This window comes from Haliaeetus albicilla, chromosome 6 (genome assembly GCF_947461875.1).
Source record: "Haliaeetus albicilla chromosome 6, bHalAlb1.1, whole genome shotgun sequence".
Classification (NCBI taxonomy): Eukaryota; Metazoa; Chordata; class Aves; order Accipitriformes; family Accipitridae; genus Haliaeetus; species Haliaeetus albicilla.
In genome coordinates, this window is record NC_091488.1 from 14205595 (window position 1) to 14231873 (window position 26279).

General features: G+C 42.4%; 1 protein-coding gene across 6 annotated transcripts in view; it reads left to right on the top strand.

Annotated features, from left to right (window-relative positions):
* Positions 1-26279, top strand: part of ERG (ETS transcription factor ERG) — a 147106-nt gene that overhangs the window by 49552 nt on the left and 71275 nt on the right. The window contains exon 1 of one of the 6 annotated variants that reach the window (XM_069785109.1): positions 134-311. The exons of the other annotated variants lie outside the window; for them this stretch is intronic. The gene's annotated coding sequence lies outside the window, so the exon portion shown is untranslated. Of the gene's footprint in view, positions 1-133; positions 312-26279 lie in introns of those variants that run through there. 6 annotated transcript variants of the gene reach the window in all.

Sequence of the window (26279 nt, forward strand, 5' to 3'; positions counted from 1 at the left end):
TGTAAGGAACTTCTACCAGTTCTCTCTCCCTCTTTTTTTTTTTGTGTGTGTGTGTGTGTTAAATAAAAGCAGCAGAAGAGGGAGAAAACAATCTCAGTTGAATCTCTGTGCTAGTGCCTCTGTTTGCAGGACAGGAAGCCTTAAGAAGACAATGCAATTTATAGGCAAGCGCAACAAAAAACCCTATAAGGATTTCTATGAACTTTAGTGGACCAAATGAGTTGTGGTTATTTTTAAGACTGAAGATGACTGAATAATGCCAAGTCTATTGCTGCTAAGGTGGGCTTTTCAGAAGATTCAGACCTGAGGAGGTGAGAAGATCTTTATGTTCTGTCAGCTCTAATTTATTTGATACTAGAATTTATGGCTTAGAGTTTTGACTAGACATCCCTTTGTTTTGATATTGATCTAAAGAAATCAGGGTTTTATCTGATGGACTTAACTTCTTTGTTCTGTTTGGCAGAAATCGCCAAGTAAGATTGTGACATTCTTGAAAACATTCACTGTTTTCATTTACATAATTAGGAATTTTTGTTTTGTTTTTGTTTTCATTGTATGAATTTACTGAAGTTTGTGAACTTTTTGCCTGGCTGTCCCCCTTGGTTGGGGAAATCACAGAATATTGTTTCTTTTTCCTGGCTGGAGGAGTATGGGCTATTTATGCATAGTTTTAAAATACGCTTTCTGTTAAAATACACTTACATGTTCCTCTTTGCAATGTGATATTTCTGGATGATCAGTGTAGCCAAAAGCAATTGCAAAAGGTTAGTGGAGAGCAGAGCTCCCATTTAGACACCTACATGAAATACCGGCCCTTCAAAAGTTGTGAGTGCCAAACAACTCCCACTTGGAACAATGGAAGCTGGTGAGTGCCGACAGCTTCCGAAAATCTGGCCTCACACGGCTTCAAAAGAGATTGATGCTAGCAAGTCCAGCAAACTGTTTTTTTCTGTACTTGCTTGGCTCTGCGTGGAGAATATTAGCTGCACTTGAATTGTGCTCAGCAGTTGCAGGTAATGCACTAAGAGGAAGGTTCCTCCTGGGAAGGTGGAGTTCCAGGTGGGTCGGTAGGCAGGCAGGTAGCTAGGTGGGCAGGCAGCTTTTTGCCAGGCTTGCTTCGGGAGAGCTTTGGTCAGAAGTGTCGAACTTCGCTAGGCAGGTAGAAGGAAAGCCCTGGAGAGCTACCTCTGTAACTCCCCCACGTGGAGCTTTTTTCAGTAAAAAAACAAAAGTAGTTTTCCCAGTTGTCTTAAACTGTTTCGGAAGTGACATAAACAAAACCAGAAAAGGCCACTCTGACATTACTGAAATAGGGATGTCCAGATGGGAAATTATAGTAATATAACTCTTGCATTCAAGCTGCACGTCCTGTGTAACTTCCATGTGTGGGCAAAGGAGAAAAGTTTGCTCTCTGGAGCTACACATGCGCTTCTTTCTTTTGATTAAGCCTGGAACACTTTTCTCTTCCCTCCCGTGATGATGGAGTGAGGTCCGCAGGAAAAGCAGGATTAGAAATTAGTGTTTTGGGAGCTTTATTTGCAAACTAAGTTATCTGTGTGGTTTTCTGAAATGTTTTTTTTAATTCTATCTATAGCAAATCACCAGCCATTTTTTTCAGTAAAGCAGACCTTTCAAATACACAACAACAGGACTGTGCTAAAGTAAGGAAAGATTAATTCTGAAAATCAAATAATGAGTTTCGGTTATTGTTGCTTTTTAGACATGGTAAACAGGTTGGGGACCAATATGCTTGCAAATGACCTAACTCTTCCTTTCCAGTGGTGATCCGTATTCTTTTGAAAAAGCTAATAAAAGTGGTGTATGAAAGAAATTCCTGGGGCACTGCAGAACTCACCCTCCTAGGGAGAGAGCCAGATGTGCTGGTTAATAACCTAGCAAGCATTCAAAGCCAGGGCAGTAACCGCTTGGTAGCACCTAAGCCAGACGCTCTGTGTCGATGCAAGGCAATATCGCATACTGGTCACATTTGCAGCAGAGAGCTGGAAGACATGTGCAGTCTTATTAAAGGAAGAAAAAAAAAAAGGAAAAGAAAAGGAGGGGACAGGGAGAAGGAGAGGGAGACAATGTGTCTGTCCTGAGAAGCAGCAAAGTAGCAGACACACTCCTCCACATGTGCGTAGTCTGTCAGCCTGGATTCTGTTATCCAGATGTTGGGGTGGATCCTATGGCAGGGACCACGAAGGAAAAGGCTTTTAAAAGAAATCATATTTCAGTAGTGAAATTAATGTTACCAGATTTTTCAAATGCAATCAGTAGTGTCATTTTTCAGAATGCTTTAGTAAAATAACAAATTCTAGATTTAATGCTTTTTACAGAATTACTTGGCAGTGCTTCTTCCAAACACAAGCGTACGTGTGTGAAACTTGTCAATGGCTTTTAGAACCAAGATGCCTTAGAGTAAACAGCATGTTAAAATTGTTCTCAAACCAGCCCTACTGAACTGAAAATTGTTTGTGGAGGGGTTCCCAAAGTCTGATGGGCCTTTCTCAAGGCCCCACCCTCAGCATCAAATCATTTGAGAGCTTTGGCCATCACATCAAAATGGTGCTTATGCATAACAAAAACATATATTTGCAGTGGCAATCAGAATACATCAGCATCAAATAAGATTTTTAAAAAATCCCAAATTTACTTTCCCAGGCGCAGCAGAAAAATAAATTACTTATGGCATTTTTTGGTATATTTGTAACTTGAAACTGATGGCTTCATGTTACTGGGCATAACGCGTGCAGCATATAAACAAACACTACACGAAAAGACAAGTCCCAGCTTTGTCTTTCTGACACTTCGCCTCTGTGACCGGGATTCCACAACGAACGCCACATGTGTATTTCTGCTGAGTTTGTGTTTACGTTGAGCTCAGCTCAGCCTTGTGCTGATCTTGCCTGTGCATGGCAGGATCAGGGCGTCTGATGGGAAACTGGGGTGTGGCGATAGGAGACGATGCGCATGCCTGACCAGCCACGGTCATCAGAAGGGGAAAGGGAGAGCATCTGTGAATAAACATTTATTTGAATGTGTTAAACAATGTGGTTGTTGTTCTTGCCTGTAAATTTTTCATGAGGCCTCAGGAATGCAACATTTACGTAAAAAGATGGTGATATGCAAATGTTACTAAACCTCATATTCATGACTGATAACGAGTCACTGCTTTCAGCTATTGCAGAAAGCAGAATGTGGATACGTGAAAACTTGAAGAGTGGAGTTGTGATTATGTTGCAAATAGAAACAAGGGAATTTTATATCAATATTAGTACAGTGCACTTTGGAAGCAGTCTGGATGTTTTCATACATAATTATGGCTTCAGTAAAATTGTAAATTTATAGAGACAGCTGGTGTATCTTTTCCCATGTTGGAACAGTATCAGCTGAGTAGGTCTTGCGAGAAATCTTCAGTTTGTAGTTTTGGTAAAAGCCAGACTCACAGATGTAGATTTCTTTGTGGCATTTCACCATTGGATATGATCTTGACTCTGCGGTGAATCTCAAAAGCCAGTGGATCTCTGCAGTTCAGTTTTGCATCTGTCACACAAAGTACATGGGGAGGAGCAGCACCACCTAACCGGGGTGAAGAAAAATAATATTTTCCTTCCTGATACAGCCAGGGTGTAGCTCTGAGTGCCCGGCAGAGATAACGAAGCTAGTCAAGGATGGGCCAGCTTTGGTGCTGCCCACAGCAGAGGCACACTGGCGTGACGCTGAGGGCTCGCGAGCTCACCCTGCTTGGCAGCTGCACTGTTTGGATTCAGCATCCCCTCTTGCACCAGGGGAGGGGAGGAAGGGGTCCGTGGCCCCCAGCCCCTGCCCTGCAGGGCCTCCAGGAGCCGAGTGTTATCTCAGACACCCATTAACCTCTCAGTCTGCCCCGGCGTTGAGCGCACGCCTCAGACGGGGCTGGGCTGAGAGCTGCTGGGGCTCTGTGGACGAGAGCTTTCAAGGCGAAGCGGCCCGTCATCGCACACTGCAGTTTGTCAGAGTGAAAGCCTTGGAGCCGGCAGGGTGTGATTCATCCATCCCGGCAAGGTCTCTGAGGCAACTGACATTATTCGGACTGATATCATTAATTAATGAGGGCCGAATGTTATTCTTAGACACTGGATTGAGTATTGGGTAGGGAAGCCTATGAAAGGGCTCTTTGATTTTGGAAAATTCCTGTGGCACTGTCAAATTTGCTAACAAAATTAAATCATCTGCCAACTTTCCAAGTTAAGGAGCACATCCCTTCTGGAGGCTTGACTGAGTCTTCTCACTGCCTTCTTGGGATCAAGGGATTATTTGATTTATATTAGTGCCAAACGAAAATTATAGATAGCCTCCAAAAACCAGTCATATTAAATCTATCAGGCGGGCTTTGGAGAAAGCATTTTTGTTTGCTTCAGCACAGGTTTGATCCTCCCCCACCTTTGTTTGGCCGTGTTTGGTTTAATGCGCTCAAGGTGGAAGGGAGCCAAAAATCAGAGTTGTGTGCAGCCTGGGGGTTGGTCCCCAGGTTGTGCCTGGGCTCTGCCGCTCTGCTGGGGTGACCCGCAGCCCCCCGCAGTGGGAGCGAGGACCTGTTTATGCAGTCATGGCTAACTCAAACAAACCCTAAATTTAATGAGGTTTGGGTCTGGTCCTGAAAAACGTCATGGTGTGCTCCAAAGCAAATGAAGAGAGCGGCTCCCCTCGCTCCCAGCACTTGCGTCCCGGGGGCTGGCACTCTCTCCCCTTCTCCCGACCCTTTTCCTCCCCAGAGCCGCCTCTTGCCCCGGTGCCGGCTGGCCGCCCGCTTCACGGACCTCGCAGGTGTCCAGAATTAGCAAAGCCTTTGCGGGCCTCTGGCGGCAGATATATAAATATAACGCTGTCATTTAAAACCCCAGCCCCGGCAGGGCTGGGAGCACGGGAAGCGCGGCGCACGTGTGGGCTGGCCGGCGATCACACATGGATCCCATTGCAGCCCTAATAACGCTGGGGTGGGGGGAGAAGGGCCGGGGGGATGCTGGCAGGTCAGCCCCCCCCCGGTTCGTCTGTCTCTGGGCTGCTCTTGGTCTTCGTGTAAACAAAGAGGTGCCCAAGCGCAACTGGTTCCTTGGTTTGCTTTTGCCACGTTTTTTGGGCAAGGAGGTGGCATGCGTGGCCAGCTGGTCCGCCCAGGTGGCGGGGGCTCGTTGAGTAATTGCCGCGCTGAGCCCAATGCTTTGTGGTTGAATTAATGGGCATGTTATCTGAGGTAGGCACTTTTGGGATGATACCCACATAGTGACGGTAATCATGTCACCAAGCATTTGTCTGCAGTGTGGGTCAGGTTTGTCTTTCAGCTGTAGCACGTTGTCCTCAGGGCAACCGCTGCAATACATGTGCACGCGTGCGCGCACACACACAGCTGGGAGCGGACCGGCAGCCACCTTAGCCGATTAAAGCACACTTACTATTTGGGGGGGGGGGGGAAAAAATCTGTTACAGATTGTGCTAGTTATAAAGAAGTTTGACGTGGTACCATACGTTCAGCAGCAGAAAGACCTGAGTTATTTGAATCCCCCGTTTGGTTTGGTGTGGCTTGTGTCCATGAACCAGGCTGTAATCTGTAATTCTGGCTGCTGGAGTGAGGATTTTTTTAGGGATGCGTGTGTGTGACTTGCTTTAGATATCTGCTCTAGAGGCGCCCTTAAAGCATTTTGCTTCCATTGCCAGGATCAACAGACGAGGTGCTGGAACAAACTGATAAATTAAATAGCAACAAGTTACCCAGACCTGATGGTATTAATCCAGGAGTTGTGAAAGGCCTGAAGAATGAAGTGCCTGAGCTGCTTACAACAGAAATGTAGGGACTCAAGGGAAGCGGAGAACTTAGGAGTGACAGTCTTTGTACTTACTTCTAAAAACAAACATGAGAGTGGTGCTGGGAAGCACCTCCAAGCCTTACTGCAGGGCAAAAATAACACCTAACTAGTTGCAATAATAAACAATGGTGAAATTATAAATACACCTCCTACATCAATGATATGAAAGAGACAAAGTGGGATGTATTTTCCAAAGGAAAATTGGAAGCCTTTGTTGTACCACAATTTTTAGAACGCACAAAAAAGTGGATTTGGAAGAACAGGTTAATTTTTTTTTTTAAAAGCTCAAGAAGTTTTCTTGTCAAGGGAAAAAGTGAAATTCAGTCACCCATTAAAAATGAATAGGAAAGAGAAAAAAAGAAAATAGTAGTAAACATGCAGTTTTCGGCCTGGCACCCAAGATCAGCAGCAGGGTATCTCAGATTGCATCCTAAATCTGGCATTGTTTAATACATTTAGTAATCAGCTGGAAAACAGGAAGTGAGGCCCCAGTCAGATTGGAGATGATATGCATGTTCATGTATTTTTTAGGTTATTCAAGACAAGCTCAAGGAAATACAGAATGTTTCACCAAGCCAAGTAGAAAGCACTGTGCTATGACAAATCGATATGAAAATGCATATGAAAGAGTAATGTAGGTAGGAAAAAGCCCTGTGCCATTGAATAACTATGACTGCAATTAAATATACTGAATACTGCTTTTGAGACACACTGCATTAATCTTCTTCCATGCTGAAAACTGGTCTCCTACCCTTTGCTTATCAGTTTCTAATTTATGGCAAAATATGAACCTGCATCCTATGACAACTGTTCCTCTTAAAGTTATTCTGCAGAAAGTCCTGAGCTTCTGGTACCCTTGTATTCTGTCTGGACCAACCAGTGGTGCAATGGCTGACAAATGGCAGTGGCGGTAATTAATACCATAATCAGCTGCTGTAGCTGCTACGATGGGCCTCTCTGTGCTTGTGACTGAGCGTGGTGGCTGGGGTGGATGCAGGATTAATGTGTGTCCTGGTACTGCTTCTCCACAGAATCATTCTTAGTGCTGCTGCTGTTGGTTTTGGTACAGAGTTTGGTATCAGTGTATTTTTTTGAGATACCTGTATAAAATATTTTTAGCTGGCTTACATTTACTGTCTCTTGCAGTATAAAAATATTCATTTTGCAACTTGTATTAAGAGAAGTGAGAGAAGTTCAGCAATTTCAGGAATAGAGAAATGGAATGTGAATAAGAAATACAGAAGAGTTGGTGCTTAGTGACATATTAGAAACCCACTCTGTAGCTCTCCCCTGACCAAGGAAATCTCACTTGTTCTGAGACTGTAACACAAAAGGCCCTTGGCCATATTGTCAAGCGGTGTCCCTGGAAAAATGCTTTTAGTGAGCCTCAAGGTTATCTGTGGCCGCTGCAAGACGCTGTACTATTCTGCGAATTTTCTACTTGGGCATCACATCTGCACTTGCATGAGGATTGGGCACTGGGAAGGGACGGTGAGCCCTGATGACTGGTGACCCCTTTTGCCTGGGAGAACGGTACGGAGCCCGAGGGAGCTGGGTGAGCATCCTTCTGGTCACGTCAGTGCCTTCAGGCACGGCCTCAAACATTCACTTGCAAGATGAGAGAATGGTTTGGTCTCTGCCCCTCTAGGAAGCCTTCTCCTTTCCAGAGGAGACTGCCAAGGTTAATAGCCATGCATGGGTGTAACCTGAGGTGTGGTCAGCATCTTGTTTTTTGGGACCTGGATTAAAACCACCACTAAATAACCACCTGTCTGCTGGTGATGACTTCTGGTTGTTCCCGAGCTGAGCTGGATTTAAAATGGTAATGTGGATGACCCAATCCCTATTTACAGCTTCCTGAGCTCTCCCATGCTCCCAGATATATCTTTACTTGGGGAACTACATAAAACAGTTGCCACATACTTCTTTCAGAGTTTCCATTAGTATCAGTTCTTGCAGAGGGTGCCAAGTCCAGTTCTCGCTTATGTCAGTGAGATCCCAGTGCTCTTTGAGTTCCCTCAGTTCAGGGAGCTGCTGTGGCTGGCACTGGCTGCCCAGTACCATGCATTTTGTGGCAAGTGTTTTCTGCCTTACCATCTTCCACTATTTCTGTCTTCCTGATGTCCTGTAGGTAAGGTCTATGAAACCCTCCTCTGACTTACATGCCATGTCTTCATTACTTTATGTCACTAAGGTCAAGATTCATCTCACCTGACTTTACTCACCTGAAAACTAAACCTATCTTCAGAGCTAAGGAAATAGAGGCATATCCAGAGAGTACTTAATCCCATTTTAAAATAGATTTCAAAGCAGCCTAGGCAACTCTTTTAGTCTAGATGTCAAACTTTTGGGCAGCTAAGGTAAGGTAAAGATAATCTCGCTAAAGGATTTGCATTCATTGCTGCTTCTTGATTCTGTAGTGGAAAGGTGCATTCACAGGCTTGAAGAGTCTCCTTAAACTTAAAAATTAAAATCACATGCCAACTTTGTAACAAGGGATCAGATGGAAAGAAAGTTCTACCAAATATGTTTCAAACTGCTATCTTGGGTAGTTTTAGTACCCAGTTAAAGGTATCAGAGGTACAGGGATTAGCAATTTGGATTTACAAATTACTAAATTTTTTTATGGTTTCTGTGGGGGGTGGGAGGGCAAAAGTGGTTCATGGCCTCATGGGACTGTGCCTTTTTAAAGTTTCGTAACTCACTTTTGTATGTTAATTTTCCTTTCACCAACACTTGTAGGGTTACACATGATTTTAAAAGTATATTTAATCCTGTCTCTTCAGGAGTTTGGCGAAATATTTTGCTTTAATGTTTTGTGTCTGCTTGGCTCTGCCTAAAAATTAAATACACGCTAATCTTTATTCTTTACCTGCCCCAGAATGAGGGTCTTTTAAAATAGGTTCAAATGTACACCCCTGTTACCCAAGTTGATGGTATCGTTCCCAGCTAGGATCCCTGTGCCTCTTGCAGGTTTTAGCTTTTGCTGACAAGAAGGCACAGCATTCCCAGCTATTTGCACCATATGGTGAATAACTGCAGCTTTTATCGTGAAGGAATCACCGAGTGCTTTTCAAACGATTTTTACAGGAGTCACTTCACTCATCACTGAAGCGGAGCCAGTGCTGGGGTAAAACATGGCAACCACGCAGTGGTAACAAGTCTGCAGCATTTCGGAAAAACTGGGACCATTTTGCAAAATGTCAATATTTTTGACGACGTTGGTCATGGGAAGCCAGGTCCTCAGTATGAATAAATTAGAGCCTTGGCTTCACTGGTGTCTGCAGAGTTGCTGTGATTTCTCCCCATAGCAAAACTCGACCTGTCTGACTACTTTTCACTCTCTGAAGCCTCGATTTTACAAAAGCCACTTTTGTCTGATTTCCCAGTTTGTAAATCTTGAAGCAGCTGTCAGAGGAAGCGTCCAACGTTGTCTGGAGGGGACACCAGCATTGCCCCTCGCTGGTCCTCGCCCCTGCTGCTCCCTGATCTCCCCAAGCCTTTCGCAGAGCAATAAACAGCAGGAGGTGCAGGTCCTGCAGCCTTCTCGCTTCAGGATGATGGGAAGAAAAAACAGCCTTATCCTTGGTTTATCCTTATAGCCGACACCGGGTGGGGGTAACGACCCAGGTGGCCTCTCTTGATCTTCACACAGATTGGGCAGCTCTACCAGTTGCCTGCTCCATCCCAAGCATGGCATGAGGTCTTCCTCTGCTTCAGTCTCCTGCCATGCAGTGGGGAGATAGCATCTCACCAGCAACAAAGGAGGCAGCAGTATTTTCCCACTGCATGCATCTGTTATGAGGGTAAATTAATCAAGTAACACAGGGAAAGAGCTGCAAGGTGGATACATAAGTTAAAAACAAACAAACACCAGGTAAAATTCCTGAGGGGATGCCTAAAGCTAGAAATCATAACTTTGTGTCATCACTTAAGACAAATAAAATTAGAGATTTTCCCTATGAAAGTTTTTGAAAGGAAACTCTCTTCTCATGCAGTCAAAAGCCCCTCTTAAAATCTGGGGGCTGTTTGCTTGAGTCAGAGCCATAGGGTCTGGCCTAGTATGCATTGCACTTGCAAATGCAGTGGTCTTCATCAGAGGGAAATCTCACACTGAAGAAATGAAACAGCAGCTCCAAAACAATGGATTTTGTCTTTAAGATTTGCAGATTCTCATGATCTTATAAGTACATACCTTCTCTAGAGGCTCTCCAAGACAGGTTTAACGTGAACCCTGGGATCTGGTAATGCAGGACTTCCCACGGCATCAGCTGGGCTTTTCTGAAAAATATGATAAAAATGAGGGCCATGACATTATGGGTGGAGTTGTGTAGAAGAGAGCGTGTGTCTGACAGCATGTTTTCCAGGAAACTGGACAGTGGGCTTGTGATTTCAGATGCTTTACTAGATACTGCTGGTGATCTTGATGAGCAAACCAGGCTGCCTTTCTGCTGGGTGAGGTTCAGATAACGCCTAGCCCCACTGTTACATACTTTCATGTGGTTTAGATATAGAACATTTAAACATTTATATTGTTTTGAATGACATAGACTTTAATGAGAAGGCAGTTTTGGAAGTGCTGGCTGTAATAGCAGCACTGTTAATATTACTGGTTTTGGCATGGCAGACACAGGAAAAGTCTTTCTAGAGCCAGACATCTGACAGGCTTGACAGGGGGTAGCATCTCTTCTATCTGTCTCGCTCTGCATGTGGCTATAACTTGAAACCATTATTTCCTCTGTGACAGGCAAAAAATTTTGGCTAAAAATTTACTTGGATGTGGGAGACAAAGATCAGCTTCGCACATGTAGGCATAACCTCTTGCATGTCATCTTCCTCCCTCCTCCAGAGAAAAGGTGTGAGGGAGTTTCCTGAAATATTTCAGAGACAGGAGCACAAGACACTTTTTTTGTAAGGAGAGGTGCTTAAAAGGAAGGAATCTGTAATTACATAACTTTCATTTATGCCAACATCCATTTTTAATGATTTTTATTTTCAGGTAGCAAATCAGCAGTCCATTTTCACATAATCTGTTGGCTGCATTATTCTGAAGTATTAAAATGTTTCTGTATCCAATCCATGTATTGACATTTGAAAACAAAACTCCATAAGAAATATCTTTGTATTAGGGTTGGGTTTTTTTTTTTTGAAGCAGCAAAAAATGATAAATCATTTAGAAGGGATTGAGTATATGAATATTGCCATTTTGGAGCTATATATCACTGAACACATTGTCAGGAAAGCAATACAAAATGTTATAGTTTCCCACGTTGAGGAGTTCTGCTCTCTGAAGGGAATAAAATTGAAGTAATGTGGAAGAATTACCTTGGAAGCGTATCAAGGAAATAAAAAAGATGTAAAATGACTTCACAATTCTTAATTCAAGTAGTGACACTTCACAAGAAGACAGTCACATACAATTTACTGTAATATTTCCAGTCTGCTTCCTTGCACACTGGCTAATTTTCATACTTTTGGGATGCAACCACAAAATGACCAAAAGCAGAGCTCCCTGGAGAGGCTGCCAAGTAAGAAGCAGGGGAGCTGGTCGGGTTGTGACCCATGTCAGCATCACCTCCACACACCCGCAGGGGAGCTCAGCACCGGCACGGCACGCAGCCCGTTTTGTGGCCACGGCCCAGGGGAACCGTCCCAAGGCTGCCTCTGACTGAACACTTTTAATGCCGAAGGCCACCCTCTTGGGTGCAAAGAGCTGATGTGAAGAAGCGGAGCTGGGCACGTAGCAGTGCCGTCGCAGGAGAGCAGGGAAGCAGTGGTGCTGGTGGGTGGCTGCCCCGCTCCAGGCAGAGGACCGTGCGCCCAGGCTGGTCTAAAGAAAAATGTTTCTTCTGGGAGAAGTTGCCTGACTTTAAACAGAGCCTCCTCCTCATGTCATTTAAGGGTGGGGGAAATAGTCTCCCGGCAGGCCTTGGTTGCTCACCGTTCTTTAAAATGAGGGCATTTAAGCATATATCTTACCTCCCCAGGACATTGTTCAAACCACAGGGTCACAGGAAAGCTTAGGATGTGGTGGAGAGCAAAGCAGGGTGACAGGGGACATGCTTTCCTTCCTGGTGAGATTGATCCTCCCTCTCATGCAGGGTTTATGGAGCCAGAAGGTTGGATCTAACCGATCTCAGTGCATCTTGAGGCAGAGATCAGCATCAACAGGTGCTGAATCTCAAAGATGAAATTTTGCGGCCAGTTTTACAAGGACAGAGAAACAGCCATTGTGGACGTGCCTCCAGGATCAGCAAAGTTTCGCAGTAAAGTTTCTACCAATAGGAAATGAAGAAAAAGTTCATATTTCATGGTGTAATTTGGTAATCATGGTAGTGAGGCATTTTTTCTACATGAAACTAGATCTTAAACCAAAATATATAGGCACATATATAGAAATAACTTCATTTTCTGAGTGAAGGTTGGTTACGTGGGTTGGTGGCCCTTGTCATTTTTTTAAATCTGGGCAGCCTGAAATTAACATCTGAAAAGATGACTCCAGAGGGACTCCACTGTCTTCAGAGGGAGCCAGTCTGACTAGTCTAGAGCTTTCAGATAGCTAGCATAAGCAGAAACGTATCCCCTGCTTAAACTCAGATTTAGCCTGGTAGGCCAAAAATTTCAAAGCTGCCAGAAGAAGTTTACTTTCATCACTGAGGCCGTTTTTAAATCTTCCCCCCTCACACACACATGTATTTTGGCTGCTATTTATCACTTTAAATTGTTCCCTATCGAGTATGAGAAGTGTTACAAGTAGCTAGGATGAAGTGCAGGCTCTAAGGAAGACAGTGACAAAACTCCCCTGGCTTCAACGAAGACAGGATTTAACCCTCACCATCATTTTTTTTTTTTTTTTAGCTGTATGTATATACTTTTACTGGTTATGAACTCTATCACTTTTTGCCATTTTATTTTGGCAGAGCTTAATGCCAGATAATAGTATGTAGGTTTTGTGAAGTCAAGTTGCTAGCTTTGTAAAAGGAAATTAAATAATCACTTGGTGGTGGGTTGACCTTGGCTGGATGCCAGGTGCCCACCAAGCTGCTCTATCACTCCCCTCCTCAGCAGGACAGGGGGGCAGAAAATAAGATGGAAAAAACTTCGTGGGTCAAGATAAAGGCAGTTTAATAAAGCAAAAGCAAAGGCCGCACACAGAAGCAAAGGAAAACAAAAGACTTATTCTCTCCTTCCCATCAGCAGGCAATGACCACCTACTTCCCAGGAAGTAGGGCTGCAGTGTGCGCAGTGGTTGCTCTGGAAGACAAGCATCATACTAACGAATCCCCGCCCCCCCCCCTTCATCTTAGCTTTTGTTGCTCAGCAGACATCATATGGTATACAATATCCCTTTGGTCAGTTTGGGTCAGCTGTCCTGGCTGTGTCCCCTCCCAAGATCTTACCCACACCCCAGCCTGCTGGTGAGAGGGGAATGTTGGTGAGACAGCCTTGATGCTGTGCAAGCACTGCTCAGCCATAGCCAAAACACTCGTGTATTATCAACGCCTTTCTAGCTACCAATACAGAGCACAGCACTATGAGGGCTGCTGTGGGGAGAATTAACTCCATCTCAGCCAGACCCAATACAGACTTTTAAGCATATTTAGTATGTTGGGGGGGAAAAGAAAAGGCCACATGTTTGTGTTAAAAACAGGAGACAGTAGAGCCATCCAGAGGGAAGTGACAAGGTAAACTGGTGACCATAGTTGTCCATGAGCAAAGAATTATTTTCTACACGTTGTATGCCCTTTGAAGTAATTCACACATTGCATCAATGCATTCAGGCTGTGGCTTGCTCACAAGCTGTGAATTCACTATGTTGATTTAAAAACTTATACTGGAACTGTATTACCAGTCCAGTCCCTGCATTTCCTGTAGTACATTTTCTGAATGGATAATAAAAACTATCTAAGCTACAGGGCCTGAAACAAATCTGGCAATGCTCAATTGTTTTTCACCAAAGTCATCCTTCAGTACAGAACTTCCATGAATAAAGACACAGTGGAAAGACACTTGTATGCATAGCTTCCAAAATGCCACAGTCTTGTCATAATTTCATGTCAGTGACTTCAAAGTGTGCCACATGGAAAACTGAAAATATGTAAATTTGCACAACTGTGGAATATATGGATTAGCAGTAGTTATTTCAGAAGGATTATGTAGCACACAGCCTGGTAATTCCTTTTCTCTATTGAGTTACAATTACAGTAACTAACAGTGCTACATTTTAAGGGAGTTTGTAGAAAATCCTACTGAATTTTTACCAGCAGTGATTATTGAATCTGAAAGATAAGTGATTAATAATGAGCTTGTGGAGTGCCAGAAGTGCCAAACAGTGAAGATTTTTTAAAAGTATGCAAATATTTGCAGCAATGCCTACATTAATACAAGTATTTTGACACACAATGAAAAAGCATTAGCATGAGGAATACTTTATAGAAACCCGTGATAATCACTGAGTTTCTATAACATTTTGATGACCTTCCAAAATCTAGCCAATATAAACTTTAAGCTAGTAGTAGCGATGGTGTATTTTGTCTTGTAAACATCTTGAGAGATTTGGATGAAAAAACATCAACCTCGGCGCTTGAGTTTTTTTAAACAAGCCACCAAAAAATGTACACAGAAAAGTCACATATCTCAGCTTTTTTGGTAGGCTTCATCTCACCTAACTTCAGACATCTGCAATGTCTACATTTAAGCTCTTTATCCAAAGCTCCCTTTACGTGAACGCTCCTCTCCAGTGGAAGGAAACCATCCTTTTTTAAAGGCAAAAATAATCTCAGCTGAAAGCAGTCACTGAAAGTTAACAAGAAAAAAAAAAACAACCCTCATAGAGAACACAGTCCTCCCGATTCCCCCAACGGACGCTCTGGAAGTGGCGTCTCGCTGAAAGAGGAGACGTCTGCAGAAGGTGGGGAGGCCTTCAGGAGGAGAGCAGGGTTGTCCTCGGGCAGGTGTCCCCGGAGAAGCGGAGCTGTCCAGCAGCGCCGGCGCGGCGCACACCGAGCGAGCCGTCCTGGGGGTACGGCCGCTGCTCCGTCTGGCTGAGAGACAACACGCACGTGGGGAGAAAGTCCTACCTTTCCCTTCCACCAGCGAGCGAGCCCCACGCTGGCACGCTTTACAGCTGCAGCTAGTATCGCTTTTGAAGCCTCCTTGTTTGCAGGGACTGAGAAAGTACCGAATGTGTCTGACATCATCCACAAATGTTAAACACAAGTGTAGCTGGGTCGATGGAAGTTCTCCTTTGAAACAAACGCTGCAGTCTTCAAAGCTGGCTTACATGCCCTGTGCTGTGATACACAGCCTTTTGTTTTGCATAAGTGTTTGTTTTAATGAGGTAGTGCAATGCAGCTCATCAAAATCAAAAACATATGATGCACCCTAGGCAAGAGAAAGGCAATAACTATACAGATTTCTGAAGAGGGCTAGTCATACCACAGGCTACCATTATAACAGAAAAAACAACAAGAATTTTAATATAGCTGTCTGGCCAAATATATTAATTTAAATTGAATGGCTTTTTCTGATATTATAGCTGTGAGGCACAATGTTCTACTGGCAAGCATCTTCAAAACCTTTTTTAGAAGATTTGCTTCAAATTATTTCTGTGCACCAGATCTTGATGGTATGTACATTTGGGAGTCTAACCAAAGGAAAAAAGCTTTTGATTAAATCAATGACCTTTCCTGGAGGTTGAATGAAATGGAGATTGTAATACAAAAAGCTACCTCCTCCAAACAGTGTTTTCTTCAAAATATTTACTGTAAGCTCTCCTCCATTAACTTTGCCCTTTTTCACAAATGTTTGTATCCTTGTGCCAGCAGAGAAATATACTTTCCCATTAGCAAATCCTTTTAAATAAATTTTAGTCATTTCCATTATTATTTCCCCAAATGGCTTGCTAACCACCAATTCCCATTCTTTGCCAGAGAAGACTGCCGGGTGCCAGTTACTCTTGGAAACTTGGTCTTTGTTGTGCTCATGCTTTGTTGTGCTTCTTCAAAACCTGATAATACTTGTTTCCCTCAGCTAATTACATCTCTTTCCACATGGCAAACTGAAGACATTTTCCTGCTGATGTGTAGAAGAATGGGTGTGATCATTTCTTCAAAACTATTTTCTGTATTGATTTCACTTGATAAAAATGGTGTCATCTTACCCTGGCAAATATCTTTGCACTTTGTTATTATTCCATGAAGCAGAGCTCTGGGAACCCACCAAAGCAGAGAACAACATGCAACATCAACTGCTGGGGAGGCTGTTAATGAAAGTTGAGTCCCACAAGGAGACCAACAGCTTGTGTGGTATTAGGCCTCTTATTATTAGATTAGGCTTGCTACAAAGCAATCATTAATTTCACAAAAAAGCACAGGCTCAATAACAACAACTGTGCAGAGCTGGTGGAGGAAGATCACTTTCCTGCTCACCTGGGCGGCCTCATTTTCACTTGGTTGTGGGACAACCTACAGTCAGCCCTGACACAGCGTGAAGTGGTCTCTTAGGAGTTCTCCTCATGCTGTCCACGTGGATACTGATTCTCTGCCACCCAAATTGTCTTCTACAGCAAAAGGAATCTTCAGCGACCCCTTTAGGGAAGGCTTTTTGGTTTGGGATTTTTTTGGCCTGTGCATGTCTGATGCACCATAGATCACCTGATCAGGATTTGACAGTCTGGCTCTATGCTGATAATGCAAAGATTATTTTAGAACAGGAAACAAGTCTTTGCTATGTGCTTTTTAGAAAGAGTCTACTGGGTTTTTTTTTCATTCCCACAACACCACTGTTTTTCCAACATGCTTTCCATAATTTTGGAGCCATAAGACTGATTTAAAGCAACCCTGATAAAATCAGTTAAGGAAACAACCTTCTAACAACATTTCTCCCATCCTATTTGCATCACATGTTACAGTGTGCTGCAATTCTGAAAAGTTTCTGGGCAATTCTGAGCCCTTCACAGGAGGCAACAAAATTCTTCAAGACGTAAGAGAAAGCATATTGCTGTCGCCTTATAAGACAACATCTCCTCTATCCAGAGGGTATGAAGATTGCTAATGGAAATATTAACTAATGTTAATTCCATGATAATAGCTCTGCTGCTCTGAAACACAAAGTAGTGGCCAATCTTTCTGCTAAGTGTGCCCTTCTCCCACCTTTAGCCTGTGGTACCTTTTCTGAAATCACCATGCAATCATCCTTTGCAGTTAATAGGAGTGCACCCCTGAGGCAGACCCAAGGGGCAGCATCCTCCTTCAGTGAGCAGCAGGGAAATAATTTTGGCCAGAGAATTTAGTGGTTCTGTCTTGGTTTCCAGGTTGCATCAGTTGTCTCCCCAGGAAGGTCTGGATGGAAATCTTGCTTGTGGAACACCACTCCTGACAGCAGCACGCAACACCAAGGCATGAAGGGAGTGTAGGCATAGCACTGCCGGGCTGACTATATGCCCCTCAGGCATATAGTTTCACACAGCTCAATAACAGTGCAGATTCACGCTGTTTTGTTTTGTTCTCAGTTACTTCCTTTGCCTTGAGATGTCTCCTTGGAGGCAGGTTACTGTCCACATTTATTTGTCTTGTGCCCAGATGAAAATTCAAGATCCATCAGTTAAACCAGGTTTTGTAAACTATGGGATTGAAGCAGAATTATGGTCAGTCCCCACAAAGACTTAAATGCCCACTCCAACTTAGTGGACTAGAAAGTCTGAATCTGGAACTCAGTGGCAATGCTCAAGACTGGTTCTTTCAGCTGCTCTCGCATATGGGCAGCACAGGGCCCTGATCAGTTACATACAGTCACACTTAGATAAAAGTGGTTCAAATAGGAACTTTTCTTCTCAAGAAGTAGTGCTATGATTTAGCATGATCAGCATTGTTTCATTAGCACAACTAGATAAACAACAGTTTCCTAAAATGATGTTTATTTCATTATCATGCTAAAATAACCTACTGCATATGCAATGACTCTTTTCATATCTAGACAATTTTTGGTGAATTTATCCACTTACCTGAATGCTTCTCTAAGTTTGACTCTACCGCTGGTCACCAGGTCTGGTATGGTTGGAGTTTGGCAAAGCTGTTTTTCTTCTGACTTACATGCATTTCATTACCTGATTTGCTGTTCTAAGTGTTGGAGAATGTCCAAGCCTGTGTCAGATTTGAGTATTTTCAGCAAAATGTTCTCATTTATAAGCCTGGCTTTTATGAAGCAGAGATGTATTTTTCTTTTATCAAGGCCCACAGCTGTTACTCTCCCAGGGCCAGACCTGGGGAGATGCTGGTGCCTCAGGTCACAGCCTGATTTCAGAGATGCCAGTCTCAGCACAGCTTGGGACTCAGCCTGCAGCGTGATGGCCCTTTTATCTCTGCTCAGAGGTGAAAGGGGCAATAAGCAACAGCTGATTGATGGGTGTGATCAGGTATCTCCCACGAATCACCTTGTGGCAGCGTGGTGTGTCTCTGTTCTTTTAATGCCACGTGCAGGGATGATGTTTGTGACTTTGGGTAGGAGACCACTTTCCTTCTAGTCCCGCTCACTAAGGTTTTCTTCCTAGTTTTCTAGAAACTTCCTTAATAATAATTGACACTGTATTAGCTCCCTATCTGTGTGGGTTTTTTTCTTCCACTAGTTTCTGCATTTACCAGTAGCAACGTACATTTCTACCTGCATTTGCCTACTGACCTTGGATTCAGGAAATTGCCTAAGTACATGCTTAACTTTGAGGATAAGCTTAAATTTCACCAATTTCAATGGGATTTAAGAAATGTGCTTAAAGTGATACCTAAAATTAAATGTTCTTCCTGAATAAGGATGTTGTCCTGAGTCAGACCCTGCATGCATTGCCTTAGAATAGATCCTGGCTGTCCCTTGTATATGTTAGACATGCCGGATGCTTTCAGAAGTGGTTAATCTGATGAAAGAATTCATCTCGGAGTCATAAAGAAACCACAAGTTTCCTTCACTTTCAGTCTGCTGCTTTGATATCGTTGGGTCAGCTGCTTGTGCTGCAAGAGCATTTGCCTGGAAAGTTCCATAGTCTTACAGTTGTATGGGTAAGAGATCCACCCGGCTGCTCACACACAAGAAGCAGGTGTGACTTTTATTGCTTAACTTCGTGCAGATAACCCCCTTTGTGAATAGAGGCTGGGCTTGTGTACTAGTATTTCAAAAGTAGAAGTTGTCAGATGAAGACCAAAACCTCCCAAGACTCAAGAAATAGGCACAAAATGATAAAACACGAATACTGCAAAACAAAAAGAGAACAAGAAGTGCAAGGGGCATGTACATCCCCATGACTCTTCTTCCTTGGACAGGCAACACACCAAAAACCTTGAAAAGGGAAGAAATAATGTCAATTCATAGCACACTACCATATAAATGTAATATGGGAGATAGTACCATTATTCCCGCTTGTGGCGCATTGTTGTAAATGGGACATAGCTCTCTGAGTATATAGAAACATTTTGTTTTAGAAATGTTGTACAATGTTTTGACATTTCCTAATTTTCTCACTTTTTTAATAATCCAAAGCAACTCATGGAATTAAACTCAAATTTGCAAATATTTCAGATGGCTCAGAACTGTATTTTGTAAGGGATATATTATTCACTTCTCCCCAAAATATGGGAACAATATCCCCATTATGTTTGCAGTTCTTCTCAAAAACCATTCTCCCCATAAAGTTCTACTCCCTAACGATCTGCTTTACTTAGCCTAATTTATCCAGTGCATAACGATGTTTGTCACCCTACCATATCCTTTGCATTTCCTTAGTACATTTTAAATATTTGGGGAAGGGGGTTCTTTCTATGTCTTGCCCAGGGAATCACCATGTAATGAATGAGATTGAAGCCCAAAACAGCATGGTAATTAGAGCATGAATTTATGTATATAATTTCCATAAGGTACTTTAATGCATGAGATTTATTTTAATCTGTAGGTGTTCCAGCTTGAAAATGGCAGGGTAACTTAAAATAAAAAAAAAACTGTAGGAAAATAAAACGCAGTAAGAAATTTAGCCTGAGGGAGAAAATCCTTCAAATGAAATTTCACCCATAGCAGCTGACTATTTTGTTAAGAGATGAACACACTAAAATCATCATAGTAATTGAAGAGTCAACTGTTTTGACTTCTTTTGTACAGTCTTTAAAATTAATAACATAAATTACTATGTATGAATCTGGATATTCATAGTACACAAAGTTCTGTTGTTTGGTATAGGAAGCCAGCAAAAGCAATCTACTTGTTTTCCAACCTTACTTGAACTAACATGTATAATTTTACTTGTTATCCACTTCAATTTTTTTTCAAAGGACAGTTTCTAGAATGACAGCTTAGTAACATCAGACTTGCTGTAACTTTTGCTTTTTAAATTTTTCTATTAGAAACTCAAGCCAGAAAAATATCTGACTTCTTGGCAGTTGATTAGAACCATTTACTATAATTTTTGATGCTGCAATTATATGGTTCTGTGTCAAATAATACATTCCAAATTCTTTCCTCATGGAGAGAGCTGTGTGGCTGGCAATATCTCGATGGACTTGCTTCGATCATACTTGTGATATTGGCAGATACACAGCTTTGGTTCTGCATATGCTTGGCTTGAACAAAGCCTACACAAACATAACGTTGAGAGAAATGCATTCTTCTATAACATTATTCTTGTGTGTTATTTGTATTCCAATGGCAAACAAAGCTTCTCCAACCCACAGATCCGGGGCTGCCGGTGTGCAGGACCCAGGAGGAGTTTATGATTGAAGGTCCTGATCCAAGAAAGCATCTGACCAAGTGTTGTATCGTAGTTCAGTTTCTTGTAATTCCTTCCGTCCCACTTTGCACGGGGCAATTAAAGAGCAAGAGAGGCCGAGCTGGCAAGTGAGTAACTGAACGATGAAGCTGCTGTCTTGGCAGGTGGCGAGTGCCTCTGGCGAGGGACGGGGGTGATCCGAGTGCTGTGCCTGGGCACGTGCTGGGCTACTGTGGAGAAAGGAGGGGGGCTTTCCCTCCTTGAAAACTTTGAGGATCATGCTCTTTCCTTCCTTTGCTTTCATGACAAGTGCCCTGAAAACATAGTGTTGAAACCACTCAAAATATCTGTTCAGGGGAATGTCCAATGTTTTCAGAGCCTGCTGTTATTTTTGTTCAGGCCAAAACTACTCAGCAAGTTTGTCCTGAACTAGCAAATGGCTTCAGCTGTCCCCAAACCGCATTCTTTGGCAAATAACTGCATCGCCCATAAATAAAAACAGTTTCACTGAACTGTGATGGAAATGATGCATATGGTAAGAGGTCTTTGCAAGGCTGGAATTGCAGCTTGGCCTTGGAGGGGAACAAACACTGTGCTTGAGTGCTAGGGTGTTAAAACGCTTGGATATCTTCAATACCTGTGGCTAGTTGGCGAAGTAGGTTGATACGCTGAGTAACTCTTTATAAAGTACTGGCACTAATAGTAGTGTCAGCAGCTCAGGGTAGGAAGGTCAATCCATCTATACGGGATTGTTTTTCAAATGACATTTTTCTGTACTGTTGGTAAGCCCGTTATCAGTATCATGTCTAAAAACAGTCTTTTGAAGGCTATTTTCCACATCAGACAGGAAAGTCCAGGTTTTCTGAAAATTGCCTGCATTTTTTTCGCCTGCTGTTTCGGTCTCCTAAAACTCTGAACATCCGATTACACTGGTAAATCTTGCAGTTGACTGACCTACACTGGTCTTGCAAACCAGTGGCTTAAAGCATTTGTGCCTACGGTATGTGAAGGCATGAATAGAGGCTCAGTTATAGCTAGAATGAAACTTCTCAGAAAAAAGTCAAAATTAAAAAAAAGTCCCAAGCCTGCAAAACCACAGCCATAAATTTGTTTCTTACATTTTATGTAGTCTTCACTGAAGTCAATGAAAAGGTAGTGTTCAATTGTGTAAAGATAAGCCCGTATATAAGTTTTCGCAGGACTCAAGTTCACATCTGTGGTGTTATTTTCAAAACCAAAATGAGATCATTAAAAAGAAATCCAACAGTTACAGTTGCTAAGTGACAACAATGCAGGTACCAGTAGTGTCCTTTGTTGAACCTGAGAACTGAAAAGCTATGAAATACTAACACTTAAAGAAAACATAAATCTTGGTTACTTTGAAGTCTAAGGAGAATTTCCTACTTTCCCTTTCCTGTTCCCTTTTCTTTTCCCTTTTCCTTTTTTTTTTTAAGGCCAGATCATTAGAAAAAATGACACTGACATGAATAACATTTCTTCTCCCCTCTCCTCATAACCAATTTGCCATTTACCAGCCAAACAAAAATTTTACCTTGATTCTCTTGGTTGTTAAAATAGAATTGTGTATGGGATACTGGTTACAACTTTATGGGTGAAAAGAGGATTGCCCCTCCATCAAGGCAGCCATTCAGTGTAGGGACAGATTTGACTGGAGGGACAGTCTGGGACAGGCTTGCCTCAAGTAGATCCTGTCCAGATTTCATACGGAAACAGACCTTTCCGCCCATTCGATGGAAGGGTTGAGAGCTCAGAGATAATCAGCTTTCCATGAGGTTGTGTAGCTCAGTAGGGAGGTGAGGGGAAGAAGTCATCTGCCCACCAAGGGAAAGGCAGGAGTAGTGTTCTGTGCTGCACTGGGTGTTTTGCATTGCATTTGGCCGCAGCTGCCTGGCACATGGGCACCTGCACGGACCCAGACCGGCTACAGCACCCTGAGTCTTGCACAGCATCCATGGGTGACAGGAGGGAGCGGAGTCGTCCTTGGCAGTGGGGAGGAAAGATTAGGGGGCAAAGATGCAAAGGAAACCAAGGGGCCTTAATGCCACAGCGCCTTTTTGAGAAATGCAGTAGCACTTTAGATAGAAATGTTTTAACAAGGAACTTCTTCTGTAGACCAGTCGCAGTACATTGTGGGAAATATTGGGCTAATTCTAGAGTGAGTAAGATCGAGTGATTCAAAGTCAGATCCAGCCCAACAGAAGAAGGGATAGTTTAAACATTTATCTTTCAGTTGATGCAGTCTTTTGAGAAGATAGAGATGAAGAAGTAGACACCCCATGGAGTTGAGTGCCATGCACTGGAAAAGTTTGGCATCTTCTAGGGCCGGGCCCAAAACACAGATCCTTTTAGAATAAATGCCCCATTCTATGGGACTAATGCTGCATACAAAACTTCATTTCTGTTTTACTGGATCCCAGCTAATTGAGAATTGTTGTTGGGAAAGTCACAGGCCACCAAGGTAATTCAACACACATGTTTTAGCAAGTTTTTCACACATGTCTGGCAAGCCTTTCATAGTAGGAGAAGGCTTTAGGGATTCTTTCCCGGGCCTTAAATCATGCATTAAATCCTGTCAATTATTGCTTCCCTCCCTGTTTCCACTTCTGCTCATTTTTTGTTATTGGACAGTACTTTTTGTGTCTTGTAACATGACCTACTTAGAGCCCTTTGAAACTCAGAATTTCCAGTGTGCAGGAAACTGTGATAATGTGTGATTTTGTTTAATTCTCAATGGGTTGAGACCTTAGTCCCACTGAAGCGAAAGTTTTGCCATCCATGTCAGCGGAAGCAGGACATTGTCTTTATTTGATTTTTTCTTACAACACTGTGTAACCTGCAAAGTGCTTTAGATACGGGTAAAAAGATTGTGGTGATGATGGCAAATCCCAGGTCTGTAAATCTCAGAGTTAGAATTATCTTGGCTATTAACATTTTCAATGCTTTTTTCCAAAATGATAAGCATTTTATGCCCACAGTTTTTATCCATTAAAGTAATTGAGAACTTCTTTGCTCTCTTTCTTGCTGGTGTATTTAGTTCCCAAGAGAAAATATTTTGGTTTATCATTGCCAAGTCCTTTGATTTTACTGTAGTACTTTTAAGATAATAATCTAATTTTCTTGTATGTTGTTAGAAATGTCTTTCTCTAAACATACTGACCTTTAGAAATGTGGTCATATGGAAATCAGATCAGGTAGGACTTTATCAACGTGGCATTTCTTGGGTGTTGGAAATACGTGGTATTTGTCATCAAGCTTTACAGATCCGAGGTACACTATTACTCTTCAGAAGAGTTCACAGGCATTTTTCGTTCTGGTAGTGAAAATTTATTTTACAAACTGCTTGAATAATGCCAAAGGTAGCGAGTTGCCAACAGGCAGTTACTGGGATCACCCAGTTTCCAAACAAAAGTCCTTTCTCCTGCCCAGACAATCCTGTGTGACCACCACTGCAGCTACGGGGTAAAGCTCCCAGACATGGGATCTAGAAGAAGAGAGGAATGAGGGGTTTCATTGCTAGAGGAGTGAGTAAGCTATTTGTAGCATATCATCATGCTGTGATTTGAGACCTATCCTCTCTGCTCTTCAGAAAGCCACAAGAAAACTGCAGTCTCTACAGGCATCTTTGGCTGTTATTTCCTCTCAACATATTTGTTCTGCTCTTCAGAAAGGTGATAAATATATTTAGTTTAATTGTATATCTGAGATTCAAGATAGACCAGTGTTAATTAACTGTGATTTTTTTAAATTTTTTTTTTTTCTTACAAGGCAACTAATATTACTGGGTCTTAGAGAGAGCCAGAAATATCAGATGGTTACAGAAATGTGTGAATCTTATCCTTTTTGGACCACACAGCCTAGCCTTGAGAATATTCCTAGAAGATGTACTATCACATTTTCCAAGTGCTTAATTTCTATTTATTTTTTCAATCTTACTGCAAAATAATCTTTCAATGATTATTGTTTTCATGTTTTAAGTATTTTAAAGGGCAAACTAAATGTATTCTTCTGTCCTAGACAAAAAAGAAAATAAAAGAAAGCAAGTTACCAGTGCAGTGGAAGTAGTTTGCTTTTACTGTATATGTATGCAGCATGCATTTAGTGTTTGGAAACAATGATGGGAAAGGCATCTCCTGCAACCTGAATTTCTCCTTCATAATTTTGACAAAAGAAGAGTGTTCATGGAGGAATCCAATTAGAGCATTGCTCCATCAACCCTCACCCCATTGCTTTTCTAACCATGCCCTGTCACCCACAGCCGAGGGTGGCACCAGGCAAGGGGTCCCTCCTGCAGACAGGGCAATTATTTCAGTTTTAATGTAAGATACTGTCAGTTACTTGGCACGGATTGAGACAAACTAAGTAGACCAAAGTTATGTTTGTATGTCTATTGTTCCTTTTACATCTCCTCTCTTCCCCACTGTTGAAGAATTCACCTTTGGTAGAAGACAGCTGTCTAAATGGAGAGAGATGGATCAATACTGGGGAAAAAGATCAACAGGCAATCAATTTTTTTGCTGTTGTTCAAATCTTGAACTACATCTGAGTTCATAATTAGCGTAAGGATGTATAAAGCTCCTGAGGGTTTCTATTTGTGTCTGTCTGTCTGTCTGTCTGCTGGGGTGGGGGTGGGGATATTCCTGGGTGTTTGCATGTACCTCAAGGTGGTCAAAGGGTGGCAGATTTCAGTTATGAAGAATGATCTGGATTAGCCCTCGTCTTTCTGGGTCACTAAGTTTCAAACACAGATATTTCACATCTGTTTCTTGTTCACAGCCACTAACAAAGAAGTACAATACCAAAAGAGTCCCAATTTTGGATGCATGTCTGGTCCTTTAAGGAATTCAGCTACTTAGAGAAGAAAAAAAAGGCACAGCTATACCTCTTATTCAAATTTGCAGCTTAGGCAAAAGCCCAGAGGTGAAAGGTCAAATAAAACAGTTGAAAGCATTTTCTATAGACTTCCTGGTCGTGGAGGGAAAAAAAGAGTATGCAGTCCTCCAAAGCATGCTATAAAAGCCAGAAGAGTGTGAGAGACACTTTAATAAGTTCCATTCTTGATGAAAATCTGGAAACAGCCTCACTAATATGGTGTAGAAATCCAATATGCTAGACATATTTGCTGTGTGCAAGGCCCATCAATCTAGCGATGGTAGGACCTTGAAGGACAGTGTTCTGTAATAACTAGTTCAAACTATTGTGTAGTTCAGTTAAAATTACCAAAAACATTTGGAAGAAAGTGATGAAAAATGTTGGCCTTTGCCCTCACAGTTACTTCTTTTTTCCTTGCAGAGAAGTTGCTTTTTTAAAGTGTTTTGGTTTGGGGGTTTTTTTTTGTGTGTCCTGTGGTATCATTGTCACTTAACCAGCTTTAAATTAGCATCAAACATAAAACAAATAGCTTTCATATTGGTGGCAACTTTCAGCCGTATTTTCAGCACACTTTAATTATTAATCCATACACCACTCCTTTGGCATTTGGTGGTACAACTGTTAATATTTTGGAGATCGGAAGATTAAGGAGGAGTGAAAGGAAAGTTTAGTTGAGATTGATGTCATGTAAGCAGAGTTATCCAAAAGCTGGGTGTCTCAGGTAATCGTACAGGTTCCCTTTGCAGGTAATAGACAGAGAGTAGTAATTTAAAGGTGCTGTTCATCTCACCTCTTTTAAGTAG